Source organism: Papio anubis, chromosome 4 (assembly GCF_008728515.1).
Source record: "Papio anubis isolate 15944 chromosome 4, Panubis1.0, whole genome shotgun sequence".
In the NCBI taxonomy this organism is placed as follows: Eukaryota; Metazoa; Chordata; class Mammalia; order Primates; family Cercopithecidae; genus Papio; species Papio anubis.
Genome location: NC_044979.1, coordinates 47772996 through 47785922, shown reverse-complemented (window position 1 = coordinate 47785922; position 12927 = coordinate 47772996). Strand labels below are relative to the sequence as shown.

The window sequence follows — 12927 nt, the reverse complement described above, 5'->3', positions numbered from 1 at the left end:
ATCAAGGGTATTCAGTTAGGAAAAGAAGAAGTCAAATTGTCCCTCTTTGCAGATGACATGATTGTATATTTAGAAAACCCCATTGTCTCAGCCCAAAATCTCCTTAAGCTGATAAGAAACTTCAGCAAAGTCTCAGGATACAAAATTAATGTGCAAAAATCACAAGTATTCTTATACACCAGTAACAGATAGAGAGCCAAATCATGAATGAACTTCCATTCACAATTGCTTCAAAGAGAATAAAATACCTTGGAATCCAACTTACAAGGGATGTAAAGGACCTCTTCAAGGAGAACTACAAACCACTGCTCAGTGAAATAAAAGAGGACACAAAAAAATGGAAGAACATACCATGCTCATGGATAGGAAGAATGAATATCGTGAAAATGGCCATACTGCCCAAGTTAATTTGTAGATTCAATGCCATCCCCATCAAGCTACCAATGAGTTTCTTCACAGAATTGGAAAAAACTACTTTAAAGTTCATATGGAACCAAAAAAGAGCCCGCATTGCCAAGACAATCCTAAGTCAAAAGAACAAAGCTGGAGGCATCATGCTACCTGACTTCAAACTATACTACAAGGCTACAGTAACCAAAACAGCATGGTACTGGTACCAAAACAGAGATATAGACCAATGGAACAGAACAGAGCCCTCAGAAATAATACCACACATCTACAGCCATCTGATCTTTGACAAACCTGAGAAAACCAAGAAATGGGGAAAGGATTCCCTATTTAATAAATGGTGCTGGGAAAATTGGCTAGCCATAAGTAGAACGCTGAAACTGGATCCTTTCCTTACTCCTTATATGAAAATTAATTCAAGATGGATTAGAGACTTAAATGTTAGACCTAATACCATGAAAACCTAGGTAATACCATTCAGGTCATAGGCATGGACAAGGACTTCATGTCTGAAACACCAAAAGCAACTGCAACAAAAGCCAAAATTGACAAACGGGATCTAATTAAACTAAAGCGCTTCTACACAGCGAAAGAAACTACCATCAGAGTGAACAGGCAACCTACAGAGTGGGAGAACATTTTTGCAATCTACTCATCTGACAAAGGGCTAATATCCAGAACCTACAAAGAACTCAAACAAATTTACAAGAAAAAAACAAACAACCCCATCAAAAAGTAGGCAAAGGATATGAACAGACATTTCTCAAAAGAAGACATTCATACAGCCAACAGACACATGAAAAAATGCTCATCATCACTGGCCATCAGAGAAATGCAAATCAAAACCACAATGAGATACCATGTCACACCAGTTAGAATGGCAATCATTAAAAAGTCAGGAAACAACAGATGCTGGAGAGGATGTGGAGAAATAGGAACACTTTTACACTGTTGGTGGGATTGTAAACTAGTTCAACCATTATGGAAAACAGTATGGCGACTCCTCAAGGATCTAGAACTAGAAGTACCATATGACCCAGCCATCCCATTACTGGGTATATACCCAAAGGATTATAAATCATTCTACTATAAAGACACATGCACGTATATGTTTATTGTGACACTATTTACAATAGCAAAGACTTGGAATCAACCCAAATGTCCATCAGTGACAGACTGGGTTAAGAAAATGTGGCACATATACACCATGGAATACTATGCAGCCATAAAAAAGGATGAGTTTGTATCCTTTGTAGGGACATGGATGCAGCTGGAAACCATCCTTCTCAGCAAACTATCGCAAGAACAGAAAACCAAACACCGCATGTTCTCACTCATAAGTGGGAACTGAACAATGAGATCACTTGGACTCGGGAAGGGGAACATCATACACTCGGGCCTATCATGGGGACGGGGGAGGGGGGAGGGATTGCATTGGGAGTTACACCTGATGTAAATGACGAGTTGATGGGTGCTGAGGAGTTGATGGGTGCAGCACACCAACATGGCACAAGTATACATATGTAACAAACCTGCACGTTATGCACATGTACCCTAGAACTTAAAGTATAATAATAATTAAAAAAAAAAAAAAATCTTCCCTGACAATTACGTAAAAGAAACTACTCCTAGGCTCCTAGCCACCTCCTATCCCTCTTAAACCTTATCTTTCTCCATGATACTTATATATATATGGCCATACACATGCACGCGCACACACACACAGACACACACACACACACACAATGTTACTATTGTTGACTCTTCTGGCTCCTTTCTTACCCGCCTCCTGTAAAACAAACAAACAAACAAAACCTGTAATTTTCATGCTGACAGGAACCTTAGTCAAATGGATTCACTGCTGTATCCTCAGTGCCTAGAAGAGTATGTGGCACATAGTCGACACTCAAAACTGTTCATTGTGTGAGTAGGGAGGGGGAAGTAATTGTGTGAGAAGGTTCAGCAAAGTTACAATGGAAAGATACAATATGGGCTAGTCTTGAGTTACAAAGAATGAATTAGATATTTCCAATTGAATAGGAAATTCTAAACAAAAGCAGGAATATGCACGGATTCCGTGCCACTTTGAGTCATCTCAGTGTCAGTTATTCATGAAGACATCTCCTGACTAACTTACATTGATTGTTTTCATATTTAAATTTTGTGTCATATATGGTTCACAGGTCACACTTAGTATTTGCTTCATATCATTTTACAGTTTTGGGGGCTGTTCTTTTAATACAGTCAATATGTATGTATTGTTTTTCTACTATGTGCTGCCATAACGATATGCTAGTATTTTATTCTCTCTAAAAGCGATTTAAAAACTTGGTTATCTGGCCTTATCAGATTGTTCCAGAAAAGAAGATATTGACCACATCTAACTTCACTGTTGCAAACCATATCTTCAGTTAAGCCAAAATGTTCCTATTATTTGGTGAAAGCTATAATTGCAATGATTTCACTTGACACTATATTAGTAAGTCAAATTAATTGTAGATTCAGTTCAGAATATATATGCATTTTTTTCTGAGTGTATTTTTCATTTTAGCTTTGATCTTAACAAGGTCCCTAAGACACTATAAATTCTGTGGGGGCAGAAATTGTGTTGCTCAAGTCACCTAACAGCCCCTCATACATAACAGGCACGTTAAAAAATGCTGATAATGATGACCCATGGCATGAAGCATAGGTATACAAGAACACCTTGCAGTTGAAATATTCCCATTTTAAGTTGTTAATATGAGAAAAATTTAAATTTTGACATATTGAAAATTTACATGTTATATGTGGCTTTGATCTTTTTTTTTTTGCTTTGTTTTGTTTTTGTGTTTTCAATCTGTCTTCAACAAAACAAATAAAAAAAGAAAGTTAATCTTTGGCAACACCATTAGCACAGTTCAAAGGCTCACAAAGCCGCTCCCACTTATTCTCATATTCTACTTTGGAAAATGGATTTAGGGTTCTCTGAGTAGAAGCTGAAAAATAAATGCTGTGGTTTTGAGAATAGAACAAATGTGCTGAAAAGAAATTCAGCAAAGGCTCTGAATCTTATTTGTGTTCTGTAACACTGCTTCGAGGCAACATTTTTATTTTTAAATGTATGCCCTCATTTACACAGGAAATTAAGAAACGAACTCGCCGTGTCAGTGTCCCTGCTACTAAACAACCTAGCCATCGGCTGATTTACAATTGAGTCCTAATTGAACAGTTATGGTTTCAACTATATCAGCATATCTGCAAGTTCCTTAGATAAATATTCCAAGCATTTCCCACAGATTTTACAGGCAAAGTAAAGAGTAAAGAGAAACCTAGAGCAGGTAACATTTTGTAGACTACTTGGCATATCATTCTGCTTACTTATTTAGTTATATCTCATTTCTGATACATATTTTCAAAGACTTGCTATTTAAAATATAAATGTTTTCATTAACAAACATTAAGAAATCAAGTAAGTTTTAGAGAAGTCACAGAGTCTTACATCTTTAGTAATGTAACTGAAATTTTAGTTTAACAATTATTTGCATGGAGATAGATCTTAACATTATGTTTAATCATTTTAATGGTTTTCTTCATTCACAGATTAGTGTATTCATTTGGATGCCTTCAGACTAGATAAAGACAAGTAATCAAGCAGCACATCCTAAGAGGTATAAGCGGGCAAAAATGGATAGTTTCGATTAAACCTATGGAGATTTTATAATTTGACTCATTAGCATGCTTATCTCAAAAAGCCTCTTACTACTGACCATAGTTTATGAAATTTTTGAGCTACAGGGAGTGCATAGATCCAGGCCAAACAATTATTTTGCACAGAAATAAACTGGGGTTTGTGGCAAAGTTTCAACTGAAGACAAGTTTGAGGTATAGCCTCAAAGTTTACTGCTTAATGAGGACATCAGAGCTGGATAAAAAAAAAAAAAAAGTCAAGATACAGACCCAGGTGTTGAAAGTGTTCCCCAGTGTAAGTCAGGTGCAGTATCACTGTGGAAACCAAGAGAGTACTCCAGGATCAGTAGATGAGAGTAATCCTAGGCAAAGAGCTGTGGAAGTCAGTGGCACTGGCGAGTGGTTAGAGATGTGATAACAGGCAATGATTATGGAAAGAAAAACAGTACCCACTAAATTTTCAAATATATGGTTCTAGTTGCCAATGGAAAGTAAGAAAATCGTGTGCTAGATTAATCATGTTGAATTATCAAGACTAAATTTTAGACAGACTGCCATTTGCTGAGAGCAGTATTCATTAGTATCTGACTCAGTAAAACTTATAACTAAGTGGTCAGACTGTATACCTAGAGAAATAATGCTTGTATCCTTCTAAAGCCACATGCACCCAAACTGGACAGGTAGCTGTGTTATCATTAAAGAAAAAAGTACACAAAACATGCACACACAAGGGACATTTTCCTTCAGTAATGCAGTGCATTTGAACACTTTTCTTAAGAAAAGAGTCCCCTTACTATGTCATTACTCTGAAATGAAGTCTAAGGGGAGGGAGGCAATAAATAGAGAGCCTGTGGCCTTCTTTTCTGGACCAGGATCATTTCTTATAGTTGAGTAATTATACCCTTAGCCAAGACATCTCTGTGATATGATGTGATAGTTTCCAGCTTTGCTACTGGGCAAGGAATGAATTCCAAAACCATGCTGCACTGAAGACGGCAACAACTGGCAAGAGTGTCAGTGAGTATTTTCTCTCTATGAGTGAATAAACAAATGAAAACAAATAAATTACTCATTTACTTGTGTGATTTTGATAGGCCATGAATCAATTCTCACCAGGAAGAAAATGTGCCTTGGGTGGGGAAAGGTATGCCATAAGTTAGAAATTCCTATGGCTCTGGTAGGAGAGCGAGCACAAAATTCTTATGATATTGCCATTTCCTGCCATCCTGTATTTCTCAATGGGACTTCACAGCTGGGCAGCACATGACTGCAGCCCACTTCTCCAGAACAATTTCCACTCATGTGTGGAAGGCAAGAGAAGGTAAGTATGTTCATCTTCAGCCCCCTGTCTATGTTGAGTAACAGATATTTATTGAGTTCAAGTGGGAAAAAAGGTATAGGAAGAGGGAATTCTATTAGTTGAGGAGCTGAAATGTAATGCAGATCAAAGGTACAGGGATAAAAGAAATTTCTATGGTCATTTCAGGTAAAATTTGATCTAGCTAATTTTCATATGCACCATTTCTGATGAGATGTCCAAGCATGAGTTTTCAGAGTGACAATGCAATTATTTCCATTATCAGTTTGAATTTCTATTGTTGTTCTTCCTTTAAGGAGTTTGAGTACCTCATACAATGTTGCAATTACTTTCAGAAACGCCTCACTACAATGCAAACAGTATTTCATAATAATGCAGCCAATAAAATAAAAACAAATATAAATTTCACCTAGGCAAATAAACATGAATGCATTCATTTCCTCTACATTATACTTTTTCCATTTACAATGAAATAATTCACCTACAGTAATATTTATATAAGATATTAACATAGGGGCAAATGAAATATAGTTGATAAAGACACAATCCTGACTTTAAAAAAAAATGTAAACCAACCTTAACAGAAAGTATGTTTTAGAAGGCCGATAAATATAGATTTAGAGCGACTATTTATATATTACATAAGTGGTAGCTACTCTGGAGTTTTAGGTAAGTTAGGGTGGATACATATTTATAGGATCACGGAACAGAAGTTTCAGAGATGAATGGGTCCAATCACTTTAGCTTACAGATTTATTTGTAAAGGCTTTAGCTCCTATCTTGCCAATGAGGAAATGAAAGCTTAGAGGGTTCACTGTATCTTATTTATTCAGAACTTGCTCAAGCTTGTTGGGAGGCAGAAAATAACGAACATCCTAAATTATTGTAAGAAAATTTGCAATTAGAAAGCGGAAGGGCTTCCATATAGCTTATGTGCACTGCAGCTTTCATTCATTCAACACAATTGTACTGCATACCTGATGTATTGTACATTGCACTAGGTACAAGAACTATAGCAGTGAGCTAGATTGGTATGATTCCTATATTCATGAACCCCACAGTCCACTGAGAGATACAGACAAGGAGAGAGGGCATTGGAAGATCCCTAGATAAAGGTTATACAAGGGAAAAGTACATAAGGACAGATGAGGTTGTTGTGGTAAACATGTGTGAGACTGCAAAAGACCTTATGAGCCATGCTAATGACTTCAGTATTAGTACTAAGAGCAATTGAGAACCACTTAAGGGTTTTATGTAAGAGGTAGACATGAGCAAATCATATTTTATAAATATGATTTCTGACTGAAGGAAGCAAGTCAAGGCAGACAGACCGGCCAATGAAAAGGCTTCTACAACACTTTAAGGCAGAACATGAAGTCTTGCACAAGGAAAGTAGCAATAAGGACAGAAAGAAACAGGCTTACTTTTCAGAGGTAAGACTGAAAGAATTGGGTGACTGCCTGGATGGGAGGTGTGAGGGAGATGAAAACGGAAGGCGGGTGTGCAAGTTTCTGTTTTAGTAAGTGGGTGAACAGGAAGCCATTCAACATAAAAAGGAACAGAGAAGGAGGAGAAGAGGAGGATTTGAGTGCAAGCAGGTTATGTTCACAGGCATCACTCCAAACTAACTCCTCCCACATACAAACTCCCATATATGCCCCTTGCCTACAAGTGGAAAAAATCTTCATTTTATAGTGAAGTAGAATGATTCCCTGTAACTGAGGCAATATTATAGAATAAAATCTTAATTATGTATATCTTTTATTCAAGTTTAGTTTATCTGTGGATTATCTTGATTAAACATTAAGTAGACTGCTTATATATTTTTTTCTTTTTTAAGAAACAAGTCTGGTTTACCACCTCATACAGCTTTCATCTTACCAAGAAAATTCTTTGGAAGACAGACATGTAAAAAGTTCCCTCATGTCAAGGAGGTCTTGACCTAGGGGTCAAGTCAGGAAAACTAGACATATTTTCACTTTCTCAACTCATATATTCACAGCAAAACTTCATTATTTTGCTGGCAATTACTTTTCAGAAAAGTAGGCATACCCATAATCAAATATAAATACAAATAGACCAGGTGTGGTGCCTCACGCCTATAATCCCAACACTTTGGGAGGCCGAGGCCGGCAGATCACTTGAGGCCAGGAGTTTGAGATCAGTCTGGACAACATGGCAAAACCCCCAAAATACAAAAATTAGCGAGGCATTGTGGTGCACGCCTGTAATCACAGCTACTCAGGAGGCTGAGGCACGAAAATTGCTTGAACCTGGGAGGCAGAAGTTTCAGTGAGCTGAGATTGCATCATTGCACTCCAGCCTTGGCAGGAGAGTGAGACTCCATCTCAAAAGAAAAAAAAAAATTATATATACACACACACACATATATATGTATGTACAAATTACATTTTAAATGCAAATATAAATGACTCCTGGCTTAATCTTTGAATTACTGAACTCTGTTTTATCATAAGTTGACTATTTAAAAGGCTTTTGGAATGATTTATTGGATATGACATGAAAAGCACAGACAACAAAAGCAAAAATAAACAAATGGAACTACATCAAACTTTAAAACTTTTGTGCATCAAAGGATGCAGTCCACAGAGTGAAAGGTAATCTATTGAATGGGAGAAAATATTTGCAAATCATATATTTGATAAGGGGCTAATATAAAGAATATTCAAAAACCTTTTATATGCAATACCACCACCAAAAAAGCAAATAACCCATCTAAAAATGGGCAAAGGACTTGAATAGATATTTCTGCAAAGATGACATACAAATGGCCAACAAGCTTAAGAAAATGTAAATCAAAACCACAGTGAGATATCATCCCACACCCACCCATTATGATCACACCTATCAAACAAAACAAAACATAAAAATAGTAAGTGTTGTCAAAGATGTGGAGAATTGGAGCCCTGGTGCCCTGTTGGTGGCACAGTAAAATGGCTCAGCCTCTAAGGAATACAGTAAGGAGATTCCTCAAAAAATTAAGATTAGAATTACCATATGATTCAGCAATGCCATCTCTGGGTATATAAACAAAGGAATGAAAAGCAAAGTCTTAAAGAGATATTTTCACACCCATGTTCACAGCAGCAACAGTCACAATAGTCAAGAGATGGAAGCAACCTTAATATCCATTACCAGAAGAGTGGACAAACAAATGTGATATGTACATACAATGAAATCTTACTCAGCTTTAAGAAGGAAGGATAGCCTATCACATAATACAACAAAGATGAACTTTGAAAACATTATGCTGAGTGAAATAAGTCAGTCACAAGAAGACAAATATTATATGATTCCATTTAAATGAGGTATCTAAAGTAGTCAAAATCATAGATACAGCAAGTAGAGTGGTGGTTACCAGGGGCGAGAGAGAGGAGGAAAGAGGGACTTTTTATAATAAGCACAGAATTTTAGATTTGCAAAATGAAAAAGTTCTACAGATCTGTTTCACAACAATGTGAATATACTTAACACTACTAAAAAGTACACTTGCAAATAGTTAAGAGAGTAAATTTTGTTTTTCACAATAGAAATAGAAATAGAAAATAGGGCCACTTATTGTTTGAGTCTATCTACATGAAATGTCCAAGATAGGCAAATCTGTGGAGACAGAAAGTAGACCGGCAGTTGCTTAGGGCTAGGGAGGCTGGCGGTAAATGGGGAGTGAATGCTAATAGGTAGAGAGTTTCTTTAGGGGGTAATAAAAATATTCTTGTATTAAATATTGCAGACAGGTCCAGAACTCTGTGAATATATTAAGACCACTGAATTGAACGATTAAAAAAAAAAAAAAAAGCTTTTTGATGCTAGTGATTGACACACTTGTGTTGCCTTTTATATAGCCTCTCTCAAACACCAAAGACTCTTAAGCAATTCCACAACATTCCCCACTTCAAACACTCTTAAGAAATATTACAAAGTAGTTACTTCAGATATCTTAACAATTATTTTCTTAGATCGAATGCATTCAACTCCCTAGGAATCCTCAGACAACAAACTAAAATATAGCATTAATAATGTTATGCTAAGAACAATGGCATAATGCCAGAAATTTTCAAGGATAAAAATATGAAATTCTCTTGTCTGAGATTTAGTGTGCATTGCAAAAACAACTATATGTATCAGCCAGCTTGAGTAAGATGTTTTGACATCTTATCTCAACATCTAAAATTAAAACTACATCTTCAATTTGCACTAAAAGCCTTGTGTTTCATCTAGGTTAAACTCAGATAAGAATTTAGAATGAAGGAGATTAGCTACCAGGATGTTACTGGAATGTTGTCTTCCTTCCCTGTCAAACTTGAAAAAAAAAAGTCCAGTAATTTATATATATAATCACTATAGTCGTTACAGTCAACAGAACTTCATATTGTAATTTTTAAATATATGTGCCTTTATTTATTTATTTACTGAGACAGAGTCTCGCTCTGTTGCTAGAGTGCAGTGGTGTGGCCATGGCTCACTGCAGCCTCAACCTCCTGGGCTGAATCAATCCTCCTGCCTCAGCTGCCTGAGTAGCTGGGACCACAGGAACATACCACCATGCCTCGCTCCTATTGTTTTTTTAGAAATGGGGTCTCATCATGTTGCCCAGGCTGTTCTCACACTCAAGTGATCCTCTTACCTGGGCTTCCCAAAGTGCTGGGATTAACGATGTGAGCCACTGCACCCAGCCTTGTTATTTTTTTTTTTTTAATTTATTTATTATTATTATACTTTAAGTTGTAGGGTACATGTGCATAACGTGCAGGTTTGTTACATATGTATACTCCATGGCCATTACTTATTTTCCAGTAATGTCAAAAGTCTAGGATAATATAATAGATTATTATGTGCGTTAGCTGGAAGAAGGGTAATGTATACTGTACCACACTCCTGTGCCTTGAAAGCCAACTACCACAGGATCAGTGACTAAAAAACAGGAGGCTTAGACACCCCACTCCCAGATATGGAAATTGTCTTACATCCTCTTCATTGCTCTTTCTTTTTACTCCCCTTCAGTTTACTTTTAACTTGCCTTTATCTTAATGGACACAATCCCTTCTTTACCAGTCATATGAGGTAGGTAGAGGGTTCCTTGATTTTGACCCTTTGTGCTATGTTGTCATTCTCTCCCCCTAAGAAACCCAGCTAAGGGTCCAGCCCTCATTATTTAGCCAGGCTCAGGAAGCTCCAGACAACTCTCCTAAAAGGCAGATGAACATGGTAGAAGCCACTAGAAGAAGAAAAACTGCAGAGACAATGTCAGAGAAAATACCCATTCAGCAGAAAGAAAGACTCCTGACTTTATAAAACTAAATCATTTTGAATTACATACATAGGCTTACTTTCCCAAAGCAACAAACCTACTTAACAATACTTTTTGGGCAAACTGTTAGTCATCTTGGAAAATGAAAGCAATGGATATCTTTAGTGCATTTGGGTTCTAATATACATTATCAATCACTTGCAAGTTGCAGCTATTCTTAAACTGTGTTTGCTTTTCTATTTTTCAGTTCTAAGGCAGCGTCATTATTCTACTATTATTTGAACCAGGTTATTTTTCAGAAGTAGGAGAAATCTAACAATTTCCTACACATAGATTGTTCTGAAAGGTAGCAAGACAAGTTTTGGTGAGGCAGAATCACCCCAGATGTTCATTAAAATCACCTGGCAGCATGGTGGGACACCGTGTTAATGGAACTTAGTATCAATGGGACACAGTGTTAGCGGCTCTGTGGCGCAAGTGTTGATACTGACTGCAAATTGTGCTTGATGATATACATAGGAATCTCTGGAACCTTCACTTGTAAATAGCATGAAACGGTGGATGAAAAGTAAGGCCCTAAAACACAGGACAGTTTCTAAAGAAAAGAAACATTTTCCTTGTTCAAACTGGAATTTAACTCTCGGCTGTTCTGTGGGTAAGATCTAAAAAGTAGAAACACTTCAACAGTAACAGGGTAATGTAGCGTTTTGTGTGTAGCAGCTACTGTTCTAAGTATTTTGCATAAACTCATTCAATACTCAAACCCTACAATGCCAACAGACAGCTAACATCATTGTTCCCATTTCTCATATAAAGAAACTGAAGCTCAGAGTTAAATGATTTGCCCAAAACCAAATGGATAGTAAAAGGATAAACCAAAATTTGGACCACATATTTTGGCTAGAGTCCATACCTTAAACCAATGGAAATTGTGTGTCTTTTTACTATTATTATTACAAGCATCAGTATTTTTTATGAAGACTCATTTCACAATGGCATTGATTTAAAAAAAAAATGCTACACCTACATTTGCAATGCTATCTTTCTAATAAACTAAATCAGTTAATTGAGCCAAATTGTCGACTGAGTTAGTGAACATATTCAAGCTAGCTAGGGGTGTAGATAACTTCTAAATGAGAGGATCCACTGTAATGACTAGTTGTTCCATACCTAGATTCTGTGCAGATAATTCTGCTCCTCGAAAGCAGACATTACTGTCTTTATATTCTGAGCACCTAGCATAGTGTAAACAGTCAATAAATGTGTTGAATAAGGATGGAGGGTAAATAAATCAACACTACATGAAGGTAAAATCTGGTGGCATTGAGAGGAAAAAACAATGATGAGGGAGGAGGATGGGGAACTAAAGGTGACTGTGAGCTCTTTGCTGCCTTTGCTCCAGTGTTCCAGGGCTTCCTTACTTTTTGCAAAGCTCCAGGATCTGTATCCTTGCTGTGCTTGAAGGGAGTTCAGGCAGCAGGGCAAGGGGCAGGGAGAGCAAAGTGGGAAGTCAGAAATCAGAGCAGCCCCGCAGCAGGGAAACTGCAGTGGCTGAGAGTCACAACCCCACCCTCCTGGGAGCACTGGCAGGAGTGAGGTGCCCAGGAAGCAGACAGAGAGGGAGGCAGCCAGCAAGGGGGCCTCCACCTACTTTTCAAAGAATCAAGAAGTCACACTGCAAGAAAAAAGGATTTAGCCTCCTCTTACACAAGGTCTTCTGTCTTCCTTTGAAAATGACTTTAGAAAAGAAAAGACAAGGTTGAAAAGGAACACAAAAGAAAGTCAGACTCCTGCCTAGAGAGTTAAAAACACGTTGGAAGAGCCAGCATAAATCAGCAGCTAATGCCAGTGCCTTTGGAAAGGACCCACTACCAGCGGTTCTGGAGCCTGGCCTGGTGACACTGCTTATTATCCCCTGAAAACAAATTATTGAAAGTAAGGGTATACATTGAAAGGCAACTCAATGACCCTCCTTCCCTCTGCTTTCCATATTCATACCTTTCAATTTTTCTGGAATACAGTAACATCTCCATGTCATGCCAAAATGTCATCTCTTCCATGAAGCATTTCCTGATCACCTGAAGGATATTTTCTCTAGACAGCTCTTAGATGTCACTTGTATAGTATATTCACTTACTCAACAGACACGTATTGTATGTCTCCTGTGTGCTAGGTATCTTTCTAGACACTAGGGATACAGCAATTGAAAAAAAAAAAAAAGGCCTGGTGCAGTGGCTCACGCCTGTAATCCCAGTACCTTGGG

At 37.4% G+C, this 12927-nt stretch overlaps 1 protein-coding gene across 6 annotated transcripts in view; it reads right to left on the bottom strand.

The window, feature by feature from the left end:
* The window catches only part of IMMP2L (inner mitochondrial membrane peptidase subunit 2), an 871433-nt gene that overhangs the window by 330764 nt on the left and 527742 nt on the right, over positions 1–12927 (bottom strand). The gene's annotated exons all lie outside the window — the stretch shown is intronic.